The sequence below is a fragment of the Aegilops tauschii genome, chromosome 1 (genome assembly GCF_002575655.3).
Source record: "Aegilops tauschii subsp. strangulata cultivar AL8/78 chromosome 1, Aet v6.0, whole genome shotgun sequence".
NCBI classification, from domain to species: domain Eukaryota; kingdom Viridiplantae; phylum Streptophyta; class Magnoliopsida; order Poales; family Poaceae; genus Aegilops; species Aegilops tauschii.
In genome coordinates, this window is record NC_053035.3 from 449,788,731 (window position 1) to 449,809,605 (window position 20,875).

Consider the following 20,875-nt stretch of genomic DNA (forward strand, 5'->3'; position numbering starts at 1 on the left):
GATGACGAGCTCCGTTGCGGAGTGGGCTTCGGGCGGCGATGGCAACGGCGGCTACGGAACGTGGGCGAGCTAACGGAGAGGGGGAGGAGAAGCGGGAGCTCACGGCGGAGCCGTAGGGAGTGGCAGTGAGCTCGGGGAGGGCGCGAGGTAGCCGGAATCGGCGACGAACGCCGGCGATCCGAAGGTTGAAGACGAGCTCGTTCCGGTCGAAGTAGAGGCGCTCGGCTCGGTCCCGATGGCGTAGGCGACGTAGACGATGACGAGGAAGACGGTGAGCTCCAGATCGAGGCGCGGGAGGCACGGTGGCCACGGAATCGAGCAGCGGCGGCGGCGAGCGCTTCAGGTGAGGTGGGGAATGAGAGAGGCGGAGAGGGCAAGCAGCAGCTCGTGGGGAAGGGGGGAAAAGATCTCTCGGAGGAGGCAGGGGGGCCGTCGCTGGCGTCCTTATCCTCCCCGCGGCGCGTGTAGCAGCGTGGCCGGCGAGGTGGTTCGGTGGCGACGCCCCTGCTGCGGTCTGAGACCGAGGAACAAGGCGGGAGGGGGGGAGAGAGACCGCTGCGAGGGGGCACTGGGCTGGCTCGGGTGGGTTAGGTGGGCCGGCCCAGGTGGGTTCGGTCCAGGGAGGGGGGGTTGCTCTCTCTCTCTCTTGCTTTTTTTTTAATCTTTTACCCTTTTATTTATTTTCCTTTTCTGTTATAGTTTTGCACCTTTTATTTTAGTTTTAGTAAAATATATACTTTGCTTATAAATTAGTATTTCAAATTAGTCCATACTCAAAAGTCCAGTCCTCAATAAATTAGTTTGACATTTTATTAATTACAAAAGGTTTTTTAAATAATTATTTTGCTGCTGTTTTATTCATCTCATATTATTTAAACATTTTATAAAGGTGTGGTTTCTCCGCCATAATTATCTATGCAATATTTGGTTCACTCCGAACAATTTAATTTTAATATTTGAAAACTTTTATTGTTTGCTTGATTTTGGACTTGAATTAGAATCGGTTTCAAACTAACGTGAGATTAACAACAATAACCGAGGTGACGTGGCATCATTAGTAGAGGGTTACTGTAGCTTAATTATCCGGGCGTCACAACCTGTTCCGACTATGATCATTGGCTTCTCCAAATACAACTCCGAGCAGTCTAGCCAGATAGTTTGACCTTGATTTAGTGATGTAGTTATGTAGCTGCTGATGTCGACTTGGAGTGGCACTTGTGATGCTTTTTGGGTATATGAAGTCATGAATGGTTATGTGGCTTATGTTACATGTGTTATTTTTAACTTGGGTTGCTTCTTAAAATCTTATTCTCTTTCTTTGTAGACGAAGTTGTATATGGAGTACAAAGGTACGTGTCCAAGAGTCTATGATTCATGGCCTTCATGCAATTAACAAGTGATTGGCTTAAAATGCTACTCCTTTGAATCGGTCAATAGTAGGGAGGAGACAAAGAATGATTACTCCAAGTATGTACTCAGAGAGAAGAGCAATCATGAAGTAGGCGACGGTGCGGGCCAACTTATCAGGTTGAGTGGGTTCAAGAACTTGATAATACTCTTCCAGTTCTTCCTAATTGTGGGGTTGCTTTTATCATGTGATCGTATGTAACATGCATTAGCCACGTTGTTGTTTGCTGAGGAGACACTTGTGCTAAGTAGCTACTTGTGACTTCAATTTTAGCTTGTGTGAGCCATATATGATACTTTTGTGAGTTTGTTGTTATGTATGTAGTCCTTATAGAGTATACAAACTTATGTATGTGATTCTTATTGGATATTACTGTTATATCATTTTTGCCGCAGGCTTATCTGAAAAACGATTAGGAACCGGGCTGATAATGTCTTTTAACGAGAGGACCACTCGACAATGATATATTTTCCGAGAATTACTCTCAGAAACAAGGTCACGTGGCGGGTGTTGGCAGGTTGGCTGACTATTTGCCGAGAACCCGAAGATGGAACTCGGCAAGAGGAAGTACCTGCGGAGTTGCTGGTGTATGTTAGCCAAGATCTTGGCGACAACTCTCAGCAGAAGGTGACACGTGGGAGGACCTGGGAAATTGCTAGTGCTAGGTAAGCCGAGAGTTGACACTCGGCAAATAGCAAGGTGTTTGCCGAGTTCCCTTGGAGCAGTTGGCAAGACCTGACGGCACCGTCCTCCACTCACAGTCATGAAGACACTTTGTCTTGCCGAGAGTAGTCATTTATGTCTCGGCAATAAGTATGTCATTCTCAAGATGGTACTCAACGAAGTTCTATTTGTTTGAGAGGTGTATGTCGGATGCCTTTTGCCAAGAATTGTTCTCGGCAAAGGCTTTGCCCAGTTTTTTCTGTCCTTCTCCGAGTGTCTTGGGCAAGTAGGCGATTCCAGTAGTGGTGTCATCACTTACATGTCACATCTCTAACATATGTAAAGAGAACAACCAATATATATGATGATAGACTGATACAGTAGCCCGTGCAGTTTTATTCATTGCACAAAAACTATCAAGGGAAAAAGAGCCACTGTCTCTTACCTTCCCGCAACCCCCATATGTCCACATGCAAATCATACAAAGCTTGAAACAACGGAGATTAACATGGCAATGTAGATCGAGCTAGAAATATATAGCACGAACACAGAAGACATAGTTCGTCATCGGAGATGGTTCTTTGTCGGATATATTACTACAAACAAAATATACTAGCTACATGGTGCAGGGAGGAGTATATCACCATTTCTTGGCCGGCCCCTTCCACTTGCGATCACCGAAGCAGCGGTAGTACTCGTCTATGTAGGCGTCCATGGCGGGAGGAGTGTTGTCGTCGTCCATGCTCGTCATGCTGCTGTCCGACGCCGAGGAGATGTAGCCAGAGAAGGCGGCTGGCGGCACGGGCTTTCTCCTTCGTGTGCCATGCTTCCTTGACCTTGGTGGTCTCCTTCTCTGTCGCGAGGCGCTTCGACGCTTCGATCCCGAGCTGGAGAACATTCGATAGGCACAGATTTGGTGCGTGGGCGGGAAGGGACGGCCTTCGCCGGCCTCTGCGCGGCCCGCTGCCTCTCGCGGCGGGTGGCTTTCACCTTTGACTCCGACATCCGCATCCTCTAGGTCGGCATGGGCATGAGCACCCAACGCTTCCCAGAGGAGCTGGATCCGGAGGGGAAGGGAGGCGCCCGACGCTGAATCTGGGGCGGAGCGGAGCGCGTTGGGTCGTCGTGCTTCGTCGCATTGCCGTGGCGGGCCACCGGGGACAACGCGGATGACGTAGAGCTCGAGCTCCCGCCAGTGTCCAGCCACGACCACTCAATGGCAATGTGGAGTGCAAACTCTTTGTCGTTCGGCGCTTTGCTGCCAGAGGCATCCTCCTTCAAGAGGGCGTCCCAGTCAATGGATTGGAATCGCTGCCGGAGGAGCTATCGGAGCCCGCCATGGTCGAGGCGACGGGACGGGAAGGGGGGAGAGGCGACATGAATGGGAGGGTACTGTGAGTGAGCAGAGTGGTCGAGAGTGGACACCGAGCTAGGATTTGGTGGGGTCTTTGCGGGCTCGTGGAGGGCCATAGTGGGCCACAACCTACATGGGCGGCGCAACCGGGTGTCCCCAGGCTAGGTATAGGGAGTGCCATACAGTCCGTACTTTTGGGCTGGATTTTCCAGATCTGACTGGGTGGCAAAATCCTGTCCGCATGGGCGTTTGAGGCCAATATTGGGGACCCTGGTTGTACATGTTCTTACTTTCCCCACTAAAAAAACATGTTCTTATTTTCAAAGATGATCATCAAACTCAAGATGTCTCTACCGATTGCCTATACAATGTAATGTAATTACGGATGTATATTGCCAAAAAAAATGCTAAAGCATTCTCTCTTACTCAATCTTGCCATAGTTTGTTCATTCTGCACACTCCAATATTATTTTGATTTTTTCCTCAAAAAAATGTATTATTATTTGTTTTGATTTATATTTTCAATACAGACTTAATTCATTGATCAATTTACATCTATATCCACAATATCTAACAGCATAGATAGTGCTAGAGCCAAGACTAACTATGGTTTTCTGATTAATTAGTCTGTCATTGTAGTGTACAAAATATGTACACAACACAAACTTCACGTTCTCGCAAGTATACAAAGCCGCAAGTTGATTAGTTGAACATACAAAAATTTACATAAGAGAAAACATCTGACACCTGAAAGGATGTCATTGTAGTTTAACATCCGACGCACAGGATAATGTAACACTAGGCATCGGTTCAGATACAAGTGTGTCTTAGCCTAAAAAAAATACAAGTGTGTCTCTGCGTCATGCTAAGATATAGAGGATAATCCTGAGATTCAGAATTCAAGAAAGGTGAAAGAGGAGCGAGTAGGTAGAGGAGATTCAGAGTTCAAAGGTGAAAGAGGAGCGAGCAGGTAGAGAGATAGCAGTACATCTGTTTTTCAGTTTTATCCCTCAACAACGTAGAGCGGGAGTAGTAAACCGCGCCACGCCTCCTGTACATTGATGTCCCCAGCGACGACCTGGGTTTCGAGTTGACAGCCCGAAGAGCTAGCTCACGTTAACTTCTTTGCAGTCAGCCCTTCGATTCAATTGCAATCATCTCCAGCTTTTGTTCTTAACCCTTCAAAAAGGCTTTGGCAGGCACGTTGTTCCACAACATAATGGTAGACGGAATCTGAAAGAAACAGAGTTTGGTTGGGGCTAAGAGATTTCACCATCAGTTGGCAGAGTTGAAACTCGTAGTTTGCACTTTGCAGTCCCATGAAGACCGATAGGTTGAATTGTTTTCCCAATGTCTCTCATTCCAAGGTATTCTCACATTTCTAATTTCCTTTTTTCGCTCGAAGATGTGAATCTTGGGTGGAACGGATGAAAAATCTAACAAGACAATAAAATATGTGGTTTAGTTTGCTAACATTAGTACATGGGCCACTCATTGCATTTTATCTGTCCGATCTTGAGCATATATAGAGAGAAAGAGAGGGAAAATGCTTAAGACGTCAGACAAGCAAGTGTGTCTAGTACTCACTACTCACTGCATGAAAATATTCTGGAGTCGATATTCACCTTAATTGTCTTGATTGATACTGCAGTGGTAAAGAGCTTTGATGGATATATAGATTAATTAATAGGGACGACAAAGGGCGTGCAGAGTGCAAAATGTTAAAATCTCATAATAATTGAAATTGCTAACAAGTGAAAGTGGTATGGAATGCTGATATATATGACATGTTTCTCAGAACGTGGGTGATACAGAGCTCACTAAAAAAATAGAGGTAATATCATAAGGAGTCACAGAACTTGCGTTCGATGTTCAGTTTAGTGGTAAAACTTTTAAAATACGGATTTGTGGTCATACAACTTGCGCTCTGATGCAAATACGGTCACTTTGTTCGTATAAACCCGTATGGTCTGCCCATGTGGTGTGCCAGCCTGACGGAGGCCCACCTGTCAATGACTTGGAGTACACAAGGCATTGGGTGACCCTAGCACACCCGTTTTTTTACCTAAAACGCCCTCACAATTTATTTAACTACGCAAAAGCCCTCAAATATGAACAACTGTTGGGTCTGATGGTGTTCGACCAACTACCTGTTAATTAAACACTTAGAAGTACATCCACCGCACCAATGCCGGTTCGCGTTCAACATGCACAAGTAAAATTTATTTAATTACGTAAAAAAACCTGTCAAGTTGGTCCCGGTCAATCAGTTTTTTTGGGCATCCCTAGTCAATTAGATAAATAGGCCACATGTCTAACTGGGTAATTTAGGGGTGGGACCACTAGTCAGGCGGATACTGAAAACGGGTTAGGCTAACCAGATAATTAAGGCTAATCAACATAGGGCCCATCTGTCAGTGGGCTAACCGGAAGTTTATAACCCGGGCGCATGATAATTTTGCAAAAAAAGGGTCCTAACGGATTTGATCTCTAGACCTCAAGCGTGGAAGTGCAGGAGCTAACGACAACACCTACATATCAGTGTCTATTGAGAGACAACACTTAGTTTTATATTTGGACCACAAGTTTACTCCAGGACAGTACTTCTGATAACCGATCTGTTACCAGAAATTTTGATGGTCCCCTGAAAATTTGTTATCGCGTGAAAATTTTGAATTTAAACAACAGAAACTATGTCAAATATTATATCTTTCGTATTCATGCAATATAAGAATAACACAGTTAGCTCAGTGGTAGGGTATGTGGTTCTATTTCGTGTATTGTTTTCTTTTTTACGTTATTCATGCTCATTTAAAAAAAGTTTGGTCTCGGTGTGCTGCAACAATGAGTTGAACTTGTGACCTTCTATAAGAGAGGAGTCGAGCTGGTTACCATAATGGGAAGCACTTATTTAAATTATTTGTTAAACTAAATTTATTTAGAAATTAAAATATTTGAATTCAAATTTTCATTTCAAAGTCTGGGCCAAAAAACTGGAATTTGACGAGATATTTTAAAACCCTGATTTTTCGGCCCCTTCTGAAAAAGGCAATTAAGAAAGATCTCGCTCATGGAAAAGTTCTATAACATTATACATTTTTACACGGTTTTTAAAAAATCTGAATTCGATTTGAATTTTGTTGGCGAAAAAAACCAAGATTTTTCAGTAACCTGTTTCTGGCCGAACCCGGGAAAAAGGGGGAATATAAAAAAATCTGCGTCCAACATAAAACCGAGCCGATGTCTTTACAGGCATCACGAATACGTAATTGGTGCAGTGGTTCACTAGTGCATGCGTGTATACAAGGTCGGGCGTGACCTCTTTTCTTGACGGGAGGTCGGGCTTGACCTTTTTACTGTCAATTCTCCCACCAAGTAGTGCTGACCCATACGTGTTATTGATGGGATTTTGCTTAATTAAATACAGAACGAGGGTTACCTCTGCAGGAAAAAATACACGCTTGCTGTTTCAGTCACTGAACAGTGGGCCACCGTCATGCTGCCGTGCCATATAAGCGTGTGATACGTCCGTATACGAGCGAAATGACCGTATTTGCACCAGAACGCAAGTTGGCTGATTATAAATACGTATTTTTAAAGTTTTAGTACTAAACTGAACATCGAGCGCAAGTTCTATAACTTTCGGTGATATTACCTCAAAAAAATAACATCTATTTCTATTTATCTTCACAAAACGTCCGCTCAAGCAGGGTTCCTCTTGAATACTCTCTCCGTCCCACAATATAAAACGTTTTGCAAACTGTGGGACGAAGGGAGTACTAAACAAGCACGTCTGCTTTCATTGTATCTCCATCCAGTAAAGACTTCTTACTTTTCTCACTAATACACAAAGGGCTCTGGGTGCAGGTTACATGAAAAATTATACGCTTACGACGCTTCAGGATATTGAGTTTATCATCTTACAATTTTGACCACATAATTGCATATGAACAAGTCATGATTAAGCAAGCACATCTAAGACAAATGAGAGGCACAAGCAAGAGAGGATAAGGATGGAAAACGAGCATCATGGCGTGCTGAATTTCCCTATGCGTCCCGTCACGGCTACAGAATGTTGCTCATCACCTTCAGATGCTTCATGGGAGATCTAGCTCTTGTGTTATACGCATAATGCCCGGCCATTTGATCTCTCCCGGCACAATATCCGTGCTACTCAGCATTGTCCAGGTAGAGTACACAAGTTAATCATCACAGACAAACGTAAGCATGGTTAGTCTCAGGGACAAATGAACATGCATGCATATCAGGGGTTGCCTTGTGAGTGTGAGACGCATGCTGCATGCAGCTACGGTTAGATGCCTCACCCGTTTGGATCAGAGTTCAGAGAGCAACTGAGGCGAATGGCAGGGCAATTCTCCTTTGGCACGCACGGCTTGCTAGCAAGCTGCACTGCACACTCACCGGTACATACATGCCACCGTGCCAGGGGAGAAGCGCCCTGTGATTCAGACACGTCGGTCAAATTTGCCATGCCATGCCTTGCTATAAGCGAAAGCTCTTTTGCCTCCTATGAACTATATTTTTTTCTAATCCTTGCTCTATGTTTTGAAGTTCTTGTGCTCGTTGATGGAAACATATGCGCCTCGGCGTCGCTTATATACCGCGGGGTTGGCTTTGGGATATGGATCTTATGGTAGCATATCCACGGAGACCCATCGACTATTCTAGAGCAGGAGCTGCTTTCCTTGCGGTTGGTGTCTCAATCGTCCTCCCTTTTGAATTTGCTCCAGGTGTCGCTCAACCTTGCCTTTCCTGATCTTCAGTACGGGTATCTTTTGCCGGCGCAAGAAAAACTTTAGAGCTGAGCAGTACCAAAGACGTATCGCCGCAGCAGCAAAACGTCAACGTATTCGATGCCAGATATGAAGCGATTTTGTTCTTGCATTGGTTACCTAGCTAGCTAGATTTTCAACTGAGTTGTTGCTGTTGAACTACATACTGGGATTCCACATGGAGCAAGAGAATAAAGCGATTTCTGCTTTGTCTTGTCCCTTGGCCAGCCAAAAACGCAAACCTTCTTTCTTATGCTCTGAGATAGTACATTCCACTGGATCTTCTCTCTTCGATCTAGCGCATGCAGCTGGTAGCATTTCTTGAATGAAACACCAGGCATAAAGGGGGCAGAGCTCTCCATGACCAGGACTGGGTAGCTTGTTGTATGAGCAGACCAGGTTTTGTGCTTGGAATAGAAAACCATGCTTGCACCAAGTGGTGGGCTCACCAGCCGGAGCCAGAAAAATTGTGGAACGCTGCTCGGTTTTCCGCGGACATGTTGTTGCGATTTTGTGCACCCCTGTCACGGCTATTTACATGGGTCATTATGCGAGCAATCAATAATAATTTATTGGATATGTAAAAATCTTGCTAGCTGTGGCGTCGATAAAAAAAACTTTATAGAATGAGGCTAACAAGACGGCGCAGCGAAGCATGCCTATGCTTCTAGTGAAAATGAAATGTGCTAACAATTGATATCTATTATAAACTGTCTGATATTGGTTTTATCCAAACATTTTAATTGGAGGCGATTGCATCTGACTAGGCGCACGGGTTTATTTAGTATATGAAGCTGTAAGAACTACTCAAACTTGACTTGCGGGTGCATTTTTGTTCCAAACGGAGCCGGCTCAGGACAATCGCACCTACATATTGTGCCTCGCTGGGAAATCCGCCATGCCCGTGGCACATAAGGGATTTCATGTTTTTTGTTGAAGCATGGATTAGGTTTATTTGGATCCCATAAAAAAGGGGAGGCCCTGGAGGTCCCGGCAAGCTGATGAAGAAATAATCTACATATTTGATGGCTTGCTCACATGGTTGTGTCACCACTCACCACTCATATATCTAGCATATATGTAAAGAGGACAAATGTGTATATGATGCTACACTATACTAGCACGTGCGGCTTTAGAGATGTTTAAGACAAGGTCGCTACTCCGGTGGTCCACCTTGCTGAGCAATTGCTCTGCGGCACTGGTGGGTCGTCACCTACCCAGCTCCAACATTGGAGAAAAAACAGTCTTGCTATCACGAGGAGTGGTCATATTGCCCTTATACGGTTTATGTGTGTGTGTGTGTGTGGGGGGGGGGGAGCAAGGCTCAAATTGAAGAAACTTCTGATCTATTTTCTGTGGATGCAAAATAAAAGTAACACACACATCTGAGAATTAAAATTTAGCAAGCAATTGAACTAATACATTTAGGTCATGTAACAAGAAAGAGCTACCGTTCGCGCCAGCCCATCACTCAGCAGGGCACTTGCCGCCTGAGGAGGGTGTCCGAGCTCCTCGATGACGGAGGTTCTTGGCGCACCGATCTACTTCAGCGATATTTCCTGCCGGCGGACGTCACCGTCATCACCACCATCAAGACATCCCCACGCGTCACTGACGATGTCATCGCTTGGGCGCCGGAGGAAAACGGTATCTTCACCGTTCAATCCGCGTACCGCCTGGCAATGGACAAGCGCGAGCGTCCATTGGCCACCGCCACAAGCAGGGCACCGGATGGTCGTCGCGCCATCTGAAAGACCATATGAGGGTGCCCTGCATCCCCAAAAGTATGTGTGTTTGCATGGAGGGTCGTCACAAATTCCCTTGCTACTTGGGCTAACAATGCCTCACGACACCTCGAGGTTACTGGCGTATGCCCCCTATGTGGTGTTGAACGCGAGGACGGATTCCACGCGCTATGCAGGTGCCCACTAGCGAGGGAGCTCTGGAGGATCATGGCGTTCGATTGGAACATCCCCAAGGTGGAGTCTATCCGCGACACGGGGCCTGAGTGGCTTTTTGCACTGTTGGAACCCCTGGATGAGACGGCGAGGCTGGTGGTACTCATGATCATGTGGCGAGTGTGGCATGTTCGTAATGAGATTACCCATGACAAACCACTGCCCCCGGCTGAGGCCTCTCGTCGTTTCTTACATGGGTACATCAATTCCCTGCTATGTATTCAGCAACACCCGGCAGCCAACATGGAAAAGTGGAAGATGGTTGTCTGCGCCACCCCACAGTGCGCGGAACCCAGCAAGAGGGATAGGGTGCAGACGTGCTGGACCCCCCCCCCCCCCCCCCCCCAGCACGGGCTGGACCAAGCTTAACACCGATGGCAGTTTCGTTGCAGCCACAGGAGCAGCAGGCGGAGGTATGATCCTTCGAGATGACAGCGGGGATATCATCTTCAGCGCATGGAGAGAAATCCGCATATGTGATAGCGTGCTGGAGGCGGAGCTCTCAGCTTGTAGAGAAGGCTTGGACCTTGCTCTACATAGGACCATGCTGCCTATCATTGTGAAGTTAGATAGCGCGGAGGCGGTGGCGATGCTCACAGCACCAACGACAGATAGATTATAGTAGCGCGCTCTTGTTGGAGAGATTAATAGCTTAGTACGCCGTCACGCTAGAGAGCTTGTATTCGTGCAGTGTAGCCGATGGCAGAATACCGCGAGTCATGAGTTGGCCGCATATGGCCGTAGTACCCCACGTACGGCAGTCTGGTTCGCAGGAGGACTTGATTTTGTTGTAAACTTGATTAAGGCTGAGAGGCCTCCTTAAGTTCTGATGAGCTATGATGTTATTTCACTAAGCCTCACTGGACCAAAAAAAAAAGAGCTATTATTCCATCACCAGTCAAAGTGATTGGCGCAAGCATGCAGCAGACTGGAGCACATCATACTCACATAGTGGAGTTCGAGGCTAAAGTTTCCAGCCAAGTTGAATCATATTTCCCAATGCCACTCATCCCTAAGGCATGCACATGCCAGAGTAGGACTTGCAACGAGTTTTTTCCTTTTTTTTCCACTTCATGATATGAAGTTCGGATGAACAGATGAAGAGATAGTCTACATATTTGTTTGCATGTGTCATGACACCACTCACATATCTAGCATATGTAAAGAGGATTATGATATATATGATGGTAGAGTAGTAGGTGTGGCTTTACTCTTGCACCAAAATTATCATGGGTCGGCATACCATGCTCATACCTTCGAGGCAAGGTAAAACCCGACAGCCACCGGCAATTCAGACTGCCCGTCACATGCAGCAGCCTTAATTTTGAGCTGCTTCCTTCAGCATCCATATACTAGTGGACGTCGAGCGTATCTATGATCATTGATAGATGGATCACCATTTCACCAACACGTATGCATGCACATCGATCGAGCCTAGGATCAACAGCTAGAAAGCCAGTCCTACGGGTCGCCAAATCCAAACATAACGTACCAACAATTGGCTATGCAACGCCGAGTCCTTGAACAGAATAGAAGAGGGAGACGTTTTGTGCAAGCTCGCACGCAGATATTCATGGGAGGTCTTTCTTTTCTTTCACGTACCGATAAACGCCAGCATATCTTCAGACACTTCTATCTTACTTGTGCTGAGTATAATGTTGATCCCTGTCTGGCGTACGCAGCGCAGCCCGCGCCTATAATCCTATACTAGATAGGAAACGCGCCTTGGCGCGTGGTGCCTGGCTCAACCCATTATCCAAGCGTATAAACAAAGTATATATTATTGCGAGAAAAGTTGCCAAGAATGGATCAGTTTAATGCATAAAGCGGAAAATTGCCTTTATAGATAACATGATTGTGTCCAATACATGGCATATGCCCAGACAACACTAAATGGGCAGTGCAATCATGTCACACCAAATGCTCAGCAGCATTTTGGCACCAAAAATAAACCAACATGACAGGGCACACATAATATATATTTCAGAGGTAACAAATGGCACACATAATATGGATAACTGAACCATCATATGAATTCTAAAAGTAAGATGCTTGTGATAGTAATGGTTCAGTTATGATAGACGATTCGGATGACATGTCTTCCAAATGCCGAGGTCACAGAAATTGTAACATGGAGAGAAACGATATGTACTGTCCATCTACGACATATGTCAATAGCAGTGTATCATATAACTTTGTCTGAACATCTCGCTTGCTCGGGTGTTGTGACGAAGGACCTGCTGATGGTGATCACGTGCTCGCCCCGTCTCGCCGATGTGGTAGGCCATGGCGAGCAAGCCTTGCCAGCCTTGCTCGGGTGTTGTGATGTGAGGACCTGCCGATGGACATATCATGTCAGCAAAAGAATTCAGTGTGTTTTATTTATAGTGAGAATATAATTCACGCATCGACCTTCTCATAGCTTATTAGTACAGCTCCACATGCCAGCCTAACAATCATCCTTAACATCATAAATAAGTGGATCTCACCATTGCACTATGTCCGGCATCAAGGATCTATTTTTCTGAAACATCTCAATGTACACCTAGCATCAATTGGCCCAACAGTGGTGCTGCAAATAAAATGTGCCACTGTTAGAGCATATAACCCTATTTTTTACTCTAGCCAACAAATGAGAAAATATGGTAGTTCATGTAGTCTTAGAGCTTAGATTAAAGCAGATTTTATTTTGGTACATAACCATAATATGGTAGTTCGTGCCAGAGTCTAATTCAGTCGCCCAATGAGAATTGATATTCATAGAGAACCACAATATTTCAATAATATAAGTACTTTGACTAATAATGAAGATTACAGTTACAACCATACCATTCTGAAAACCCATATAGACTAAAATATTTTAGTAGTGCGAGCAACACAAGTGGCAAAAAATCTGGAATGAGATGGCTACATAGTACTCCAATTTTTTTTAGTAGTGAATAGAAAAGACCACGGTACATGAAGACAGAGAAGCATGGAAACACATTTGTAAATTGGCAAACAGATCTTAGAGGCATATCCTTAATATTATCAATCAAAAGGTACATGAAACTGAAACTATACAGGAACATTTATATCCTAAGAGCTAGTTTCAGTTCCCATTAGATCTGAAACTCAACCAAACGCGAGATTCATGTCCAGAACAACAAGCAGACTAACCAGATGTTTTCCCTGGACCTGCATTTCAATCGTTAAAGGGGTAGGTATGCCTTTCTCCTCTCTGGCAGATGGTGATGCGTCCCCCACCATTGCGAGCCTCCTCGTCGCTGACCTGCGTCGCTGCGAAGGAGTGGTGGCAGCGGTTGTACCTCCTGTTGCCGAGGAGCAGTGGCTGCCAAAGTCTAGCTGCGAGACGAAAAACGAATCAGGAAAAGACACACAACAGACAGCTAGGAGATGACCGGACGAGAGCAGAGGAAAGACTACATGCAATTGTGAATAATTATTAAGGTTGTTCCAGATTCACCGAGACATGAAAAACTGGTACAGTAGTTTCTGATTTTCAGAAGACCTTGGTTATTTGCAGCTTTACATTACCAAGGAAACCTACATGTACCTACTCTATGGGCAACCAATAATAATATATAGTACTATCTATCCATTTCCAGCTTTGTACAAAAACATCAGAACCATTGAATAAATACTGATGCCACATACAAAAAAGCATAGAAGATATAATAGACGACTGGAGCATTTTTCATGCTTGCCTTACCCTTGATGACACAAAAGCAGTCTTAAGCCTGAGCATATCAACAAAGGACTCGCAAAGAAGGTGAGACCCTCACCATGGCAAAGCTATACCATTTCTTCTGCTTCATGGTGATGAACTGATGATTATGAGCTCCATACTCACCGCCGCTCCGCCTTGATAATCTCCTTGTTATCCACAGCATGGCACCTCGCATCAAAGAAACAATTTTAGAACCTGTAAAACCATATTTGGAACTAAGGAGACCTAACATTTTGTAAGATCGGAGTCGTTGAGAGCAAGTTTACTATCATAGCGACTGAAACTATATGCAAATGTGCAGGAAAACAGCAGTTGTCTCCTAAATTGGCTAAAGCTAAAGAGAATAATCCATACTTGTCCATGGACTCAACATGCCAGAACTAAATTGGCAAACACTCGATACACACCCTTATCAGGGACAGGACCAGTATAAGCAAAACATAAGTTCGCGACCAACTCGCCACCTCAGACCGAGTTCCTTAGTGGCTTGTAGCAACACAAGTTTTTAAAACATTTCTCTTAGCAACACCCAGTTCCCTTCCCCGAGTAAAGTTGGAGAGCAGGTGAGCTAGCTGACAATGTTGAATGAATAACAGGTCCAAAAATCTGAGGCGACATAATTAGAAGACACAATAGTTGTTGCTAAGCTAACCATTTTCTACAGCAGGATGCCAATATAAGCATTCATTCACATATTGCAGGATAAGTATATGGGTCTGAACAACACAAGATGATTTTTCTATTTCAATAGTACAGATTTGCAAGAATAAATAGTACAAGTATGAACAAGAAAAAATACAAAAAAGAAAAATGAGCATGAACCTTCCACTCCTATATTATCTGAAAAGCAATGCTGCTGAATCAAAACAGCGAGTCAGGTTTTTTAGTTCAGATAAGCAATCAGAAACCACGTGACAATAACTCTGCTTAGTGCTTCGAACATTGCATCGACTGCGTAATGGCTGATCCAACTCTATATAGCACTGAAGGAGCCATTGAACTTTGCTTCACATCAGTCACCGAACAGTCTTCAGCGCTTCTATATGTGTACACAACAAAGGATCAATGGAGGATAGATGAAGTTCAGCATCCAGTCTGCTGCCGTTTTTGTAATCCAGCCTCTACTTTTCCAGCTCTCATGTTCCAAAATTTGAATCAAATGGACACATCGTGCGCAGGTGACCTGATGTAGATTACACTTGTCAGCACTGCAACACTCAATAGAGTAGGACCATTAAGCAAGCAAAACTACAGAGACAAGCATGATGCAAAACTAAACCCCATGGTTACATAGCATGACATTTTGAATATACGTACACACTGAAATTATGCCAATTGATTCCCTCAATGATGATAACTGGATATGCACATATTTTAGAGATTAAGTAATTCCTTAATATTCAGAACATCAAATATTCATAAACCATATAGGAATCCAATGAAAATTAAGAACTATGACTGTCACCAGAGACGCATTTTTAGGATGGTACGGAACATCGATATATCAACTCAAATTAGCATTACTACTATCAAGGATAGCCATAGTTCAGGGAAAAAAACTCTAGTGCTCTCTGTGAGATTACCATTTGCATTGTACAGATTCTGTACTGATGAAGCAAATAGTGAGTCAGTTGTTTCCTTTCTTGTTGAAACTCTAGTGCTCCCTATCAGATTTTCATGGTGTTTGCCTTGCATTTCTTTGCAACCTTACTCTGTTCTGACACAGGGCTCTCAGGAACTTATCGTGTCACTCAGGCTAGCCAAACATATAGGATCATCTTCCCACGTGCAGTGGTTCAGCTTTCTTTATGTCATATCTTCTGCTACAGTCAAAATTTTATGAATCTCATAAATCCATACAGATGCATGCTTGTAATCAACAATTATAAATTTAATTTTCTTACTTATTATTTCTTTCTGTACCTAGCCTTTATTCGCCCATATCAGAATTCAGTATGACAAAAATCAAGCAACAATGCGATCCTTTTGTAAGCATCAGCTAGTTGCACCTGAGTGGATACTTTGCGCTTTACCAATTTTAATACTCTGTGCATAACATGCTCTATGGTGTGTCTCAACAGTAACAAGGTAGGATTGAAAGAACCACACCAGTTTCAGATTATATGTATACGCACTTTACTTTCCCAAGAGCTATATATTACTAGTTCTGCAAATGCAGTCATGGCAAAAGTGAGTACCATCTCTGCAGTCCAATTTTTGCAATTGCATTCCGCCCTGATTCACAAAACACTTTGAAACCAAAAACACTCATAGCCAAGCGATTACCTTCACGTCCATCCTGGAGATTTGGGGTCAATCTGACCAATCAATATAAACAACATCCCTCTTGGAACCTAGCTAGCCCACTAATTCCAAACAAGCCAGCCTTTCATGCACAACGGAACAAAACCACCAGCATTCCATGCACAAAGAAACGACAAATTGCAGGTCCTACCAGGATCTAGGCAAGGAACAAAAGGCATAGAGGCACATTCCACTAAAAAGCAAAGAGAATAATACTCCCTTTACCAAAAAAGACAAGAAACAAAAGGTCCTCATTGGCCAAGCTGCATACCAATCATATCACCATTCAACAGTGGACCTAGCCCTGGAAACCAAGAGGAGTGGGACGAGGAGGAGAAAAAGGGTTGACCCGTAGACCCACGAAGGGAGACGCACCAGGATGCTACCAAACGATGCGTAGGCACATATCAACGGACGCACCGACCAAGGGATCGACCAAAAGCACAAGAATCCGGTAACAGTGGACCAATCTGCATGAAAACAAAGAAAAATCATTAATGAGCAGCAGCCAACGAGCAAGAAGAACAAGGGGCATACAATGAAATGACGCGAAGACCAACTCCAGGAACGAGTGGGGCATCTTCTTCTTCCCCCGTGGCATCCTCTTCCTCTCCCCCACGACCTCCATGGCCTCCACCCCTTCCTCCCAGCTCTCACATGTTGACGTACAAGCAAGAGGAGGCAAAGGAAGGGCGCTCACCACAGCTCCTCTCACCCGTCCCTGTGGTGGCACCCTCTGTTGCATTTTGCCGCCGCCGGCGGTGGTGTAGCCTTGTGACGGGAAGAGGCTGCGGGAGGAGAGCGCGCGCGAGGAGGGTGCGCGAGGAGGCGACGACGCCGGGGAACTGGACGGCGGGGGTCTGGCGGGCTGGGCGAAGGACATGGCGGCGGCGTGGCGAGCTGCTAGGGTTAGGGTTCGGGTGGAGGAGGCGTAGAGGAGGAGGAGGGACGAGCGAGTGCGGGAGGAAGCGGCGGCCGCCATCCTCACCTACGTAGTTGACCCGCGACGCCTACACCTCCGGCGACCGCGGCACGAACCCACGGAGGCACCCGCACACGGTGTTGCGCCCGCATGGGTTGACGACACCGGCGACGCCTCCCTCTCCGGTCGCTTCCTTCACAGCGCCGTCCAGTAGGTGGCGGCGATGGCATGGCGGTGGCGGACGGGGAGGATGTTTTGTGGCGGCGGCGGACGCGGAGGATGGGGGCGGCGGCGGCGGATGGGGAAGAACACAGGCGGCGGCTCGTGCGCGAGAGAGAGAAATGTGCGGGAGAGAGAGATCGATTGGGGAGGAGGCAGCGAATCTGAGATGAGCACGTGTTGACCTAAGACGTGAAATGACGAAAATACCCTCGCGGGGGCACCGTAATATCGGCGGTGGCATGAGATCTTTACAGTGGGTTGAAACTGTTCATTCCTACAGTGCCAACTCTTCGATCCAACGGCGCAGGTCATCTGGGAGCTCGATCCGACAGCCCACATCCGATCAAGCACGCAGATCCAGCGGCCAGGGATCCAAACGGCTGAGGAGCCGAGAGGATCCCTGTCAATCTTATTTCTCGATATTCGGTGATCGAGGAGGAAAACCTTGGACATGGAGAGTAGGTGGCGTGAGTCTAACAGGCGCAAAGCCGCGACGAAGAGCCCAAGGACCAACGTAGGGAGCCATGCATTACTCGGTGGATCTCCTTGGGTAGTAGACTGATCAAACAACCAGCCACTGCCAAAGGAGACTTGCATGTAGGGATGCGATTGGTTACCTGCATCATTGTTTGTCCTTTTGCATACTTGTTCTAGTTGGGTCTAGTTGAGCATATGCATGCAAAAAACCAATATTTGCATGTTAATTGGTTGCCTGCATCCCCTCCAATGCATCGTAACAACGCATTTATGCATCGTGTTTGGTTCCTCGCATTGTCTGTGCTCATACTAATACATGTTGTTTGGTTGCATGCACTGGACATGATTAAGAGTTAACAACTACACATAACATACAGTGTTACACTAGTGTGCTCGGCGACAGCGGTGGGTGGTGGGCGGTGGTCGCGGTGCCGCGTCCGACACGACGAGCACAAGTCGAGGGGGAATGATCTCATCGGCGGCGCGGTGAACTATTTGCTAGCGTCGTCGTCGTAGAGAAAGTCCATGTGGAGTAACAAACAGGAGGGTGTAGAGGCAGAGGATGATGCAGAAAAATGCAGTGTGGCCGCCATGGCGGCGTCAGTGTAGTAGGACGCGGAGGAGGAGGCTGAAAAGAACGACAATGACGATGGCGTCAGTGTAGTAGGACGCGGAGGAGGAGGCTGGAAAGAACGACGATGGCGACGGCACCATTGTAGTAGGACGTGAGCTAGGAGGCCGAGAGGAACAACGTCCATGATGGCTTCAATGTATCAGGAGATGGGAGAGGAGACTGAGAGGAATGACGACCGCGCGAGTGTAGTAGGACATGAGAGAGGAGGTTGAGAGGAGTGACGCCGGCGGTGACAGTGGTGCAACAGCACGCGAGAGAGAATGCCGAGAGGAGCGACGCCGGCGGTGATGCCGGTGCAGCAGGACACCGGAGAGGAGACCAAGATTAAGGAATGTCATTAATGCAAATCACACATATGTGCATTACTTAACGAGGAAGAAGTCAGATTTAATCATCTACTATCGTCAAAATAGAAAATGTGCAACATGAAAGTCGTGTGAAACTATAAGATGAAGCTAGTGATCAAAGAAAATTTCAAATGATCAACAGTGCGCGACGAATTTTAACAAATTCTTCCAAAATAGCTTCAAACATGAACAGGAAATTGAACATTTATGGTCAACAAGACTACAAACTGATCACAAAAAGGAACGACAACATTGATGCACATCTTTTTCATATATAGAGCTTATATCGATTCGATGCACCACTATGTAGATTAGAAAGTCTAATAAGTGGACAAGGTTAGGAGTTAAACTAACAGACCACCTGCAAACTCGCTTACACCTGTGATGAGGCTGCATCCATAGAGCCACCCACGTGGGTTCTTCTGCATCGCACAGGCCTGGCTCACTGGAAATGGCCAATGTGAGCGTATTCAGATATGCAAGCTCAAAGATGCTTTAAAATTCATGTTGTGTAGGCTTAACAGTGAATTCAGGCAACCAAACAGATCTAATTCTGTCCGCACGAGCCTGCCTAAGGTATATGTGGGCTACCAAACGCATCCTAGAGCTCGCTAGTTGCTTCCTTGAAGTGTGGTGTAATGTGCAGTTGCACCTACACACCACTCGACTACATTTGCGATTTGAACTGCATCTGCTTCCTCTCTGCAGGCATTCAAGGATCAAGCTGTGAGAAGAATCGCTATGCTCTGCATCTACGAACGCCGGCCGTCGGCATGCTCGCGGTTGATATCAGCAACTTGGACATTGGACACACTCTGTATTCGAGTGGGTCTGAGTGTGCATGCTAGTATTCCGTACTAGTGACAACTACGAGCTTTTCTTGACACATTTGTAATGTGCCTCGTACAAAACCATGCTAAATGGTAGGGTCGATCAACACATACAACAATAATAATATATGCCTCCAAATTTTGGATGTAAGATACAGAGAAACAGCTCTAACAAAATAAGAAAGAAAACATCATAAAACTGTAGGGCATGAAAGATAGGGAGAGTCATCTTCTACTCCCGAGCTCATTTGAGCTTGGGATGAACAGTATAAAAACATTTCAGAAAATTTTGAATTTTTTTGGGTGCAAACATTGACAAAGGTTCTCAGTGCATGCAAAATTTCATCAAAAAGTGACATTCATAAAAGTCGTGGCAAAAAAAATCAATACTCCAAAATGTTTTCGAAAATAACACTTTTGGAGCATCAATTTTTTTTTCTACGAACTCCATGAATGTTATTTTGCAATGAAATTTTGTCAGCGCTAAGAACTTTTGTCAATGTTTGCACCAAAAACAATTCATATTTTTTTGAATTTTTTCGGATGTAGTGTTCACCCGAGCTCATTTGAGCTCGAGCTCAGAAACACAATGTCCACGAGCTCTTATTCTGGTCTTTATTTATCAGGCTCAACAACAACGAATTTGCGTCCGTACCTTGTTGAAGGTGTTGTCTCATTGTTTCACGTACTGGCCTTTAGTAGTTGATATTGGCCGGGAGAGTATTTGGGGCACGCAGGTGCTGGGGCATCGAGTCCCTCGTGTGTGCTTTTTCTTTTGGCTTTTGATTTTCAAACTTTCATATCTTTTGAATAAAAAGTCAAAATTAAGTTATGTTTTCGTATTCGTGTTTCTCGTAAGAAGGGTTTTCAAATAAGATCCATTTTAAATACTTTTTGATGAATTTTGAAAAGGAATGTTAAGCTTCAACTCTTGAAATTTAGTACGAGTAACCGATAAAATCACAACATTAGTACCTGCGACCGACCAAAAAAAGGATTAAAGTTTCAACTCTGAAACTTGATACTTGCGACCAAGTAAATCAAAATTTTCAGATGCAAAATCATAAGTTTCAATGATTAAAATTTTAAACATATTGTGTCCTGGAATCCAACTACTTCACGAATCACGAGGCAATTGAGCGGCCGGACACGGCCATGTGCATGCCTCTATGAATTTTCAGATCTCGGCAACCAGGACGAAAATCCTTGTTCTGACAATATCAGGCATGGTGA

The 20,875-nt window shown here is 45.3% G+C and overlaps 1 long non-coding RNA gene across 1 annotated transcript; it reads right to left on the reverse strand.

Moving 5' to 3' along the window:
* Positions 1–12,272: 12,272 nt before the first annotated feature.
* On the reverse strand, positions 12,273–13,397 carry LOC123494144 (uncharacterized). Its single transcript, XR_006664098.2, has 2 exons — positions 13,336–13,397; positions 12,273–12,511 (listed from the first exon to the last, which is right to left on the reverse strand). It is a non-coding gene; the product is annotated as an uncharacterized lncRNA (long non-coding RNA).
* Positions 13,398–20,875: the final 7,478 nt, after the last annotated feature.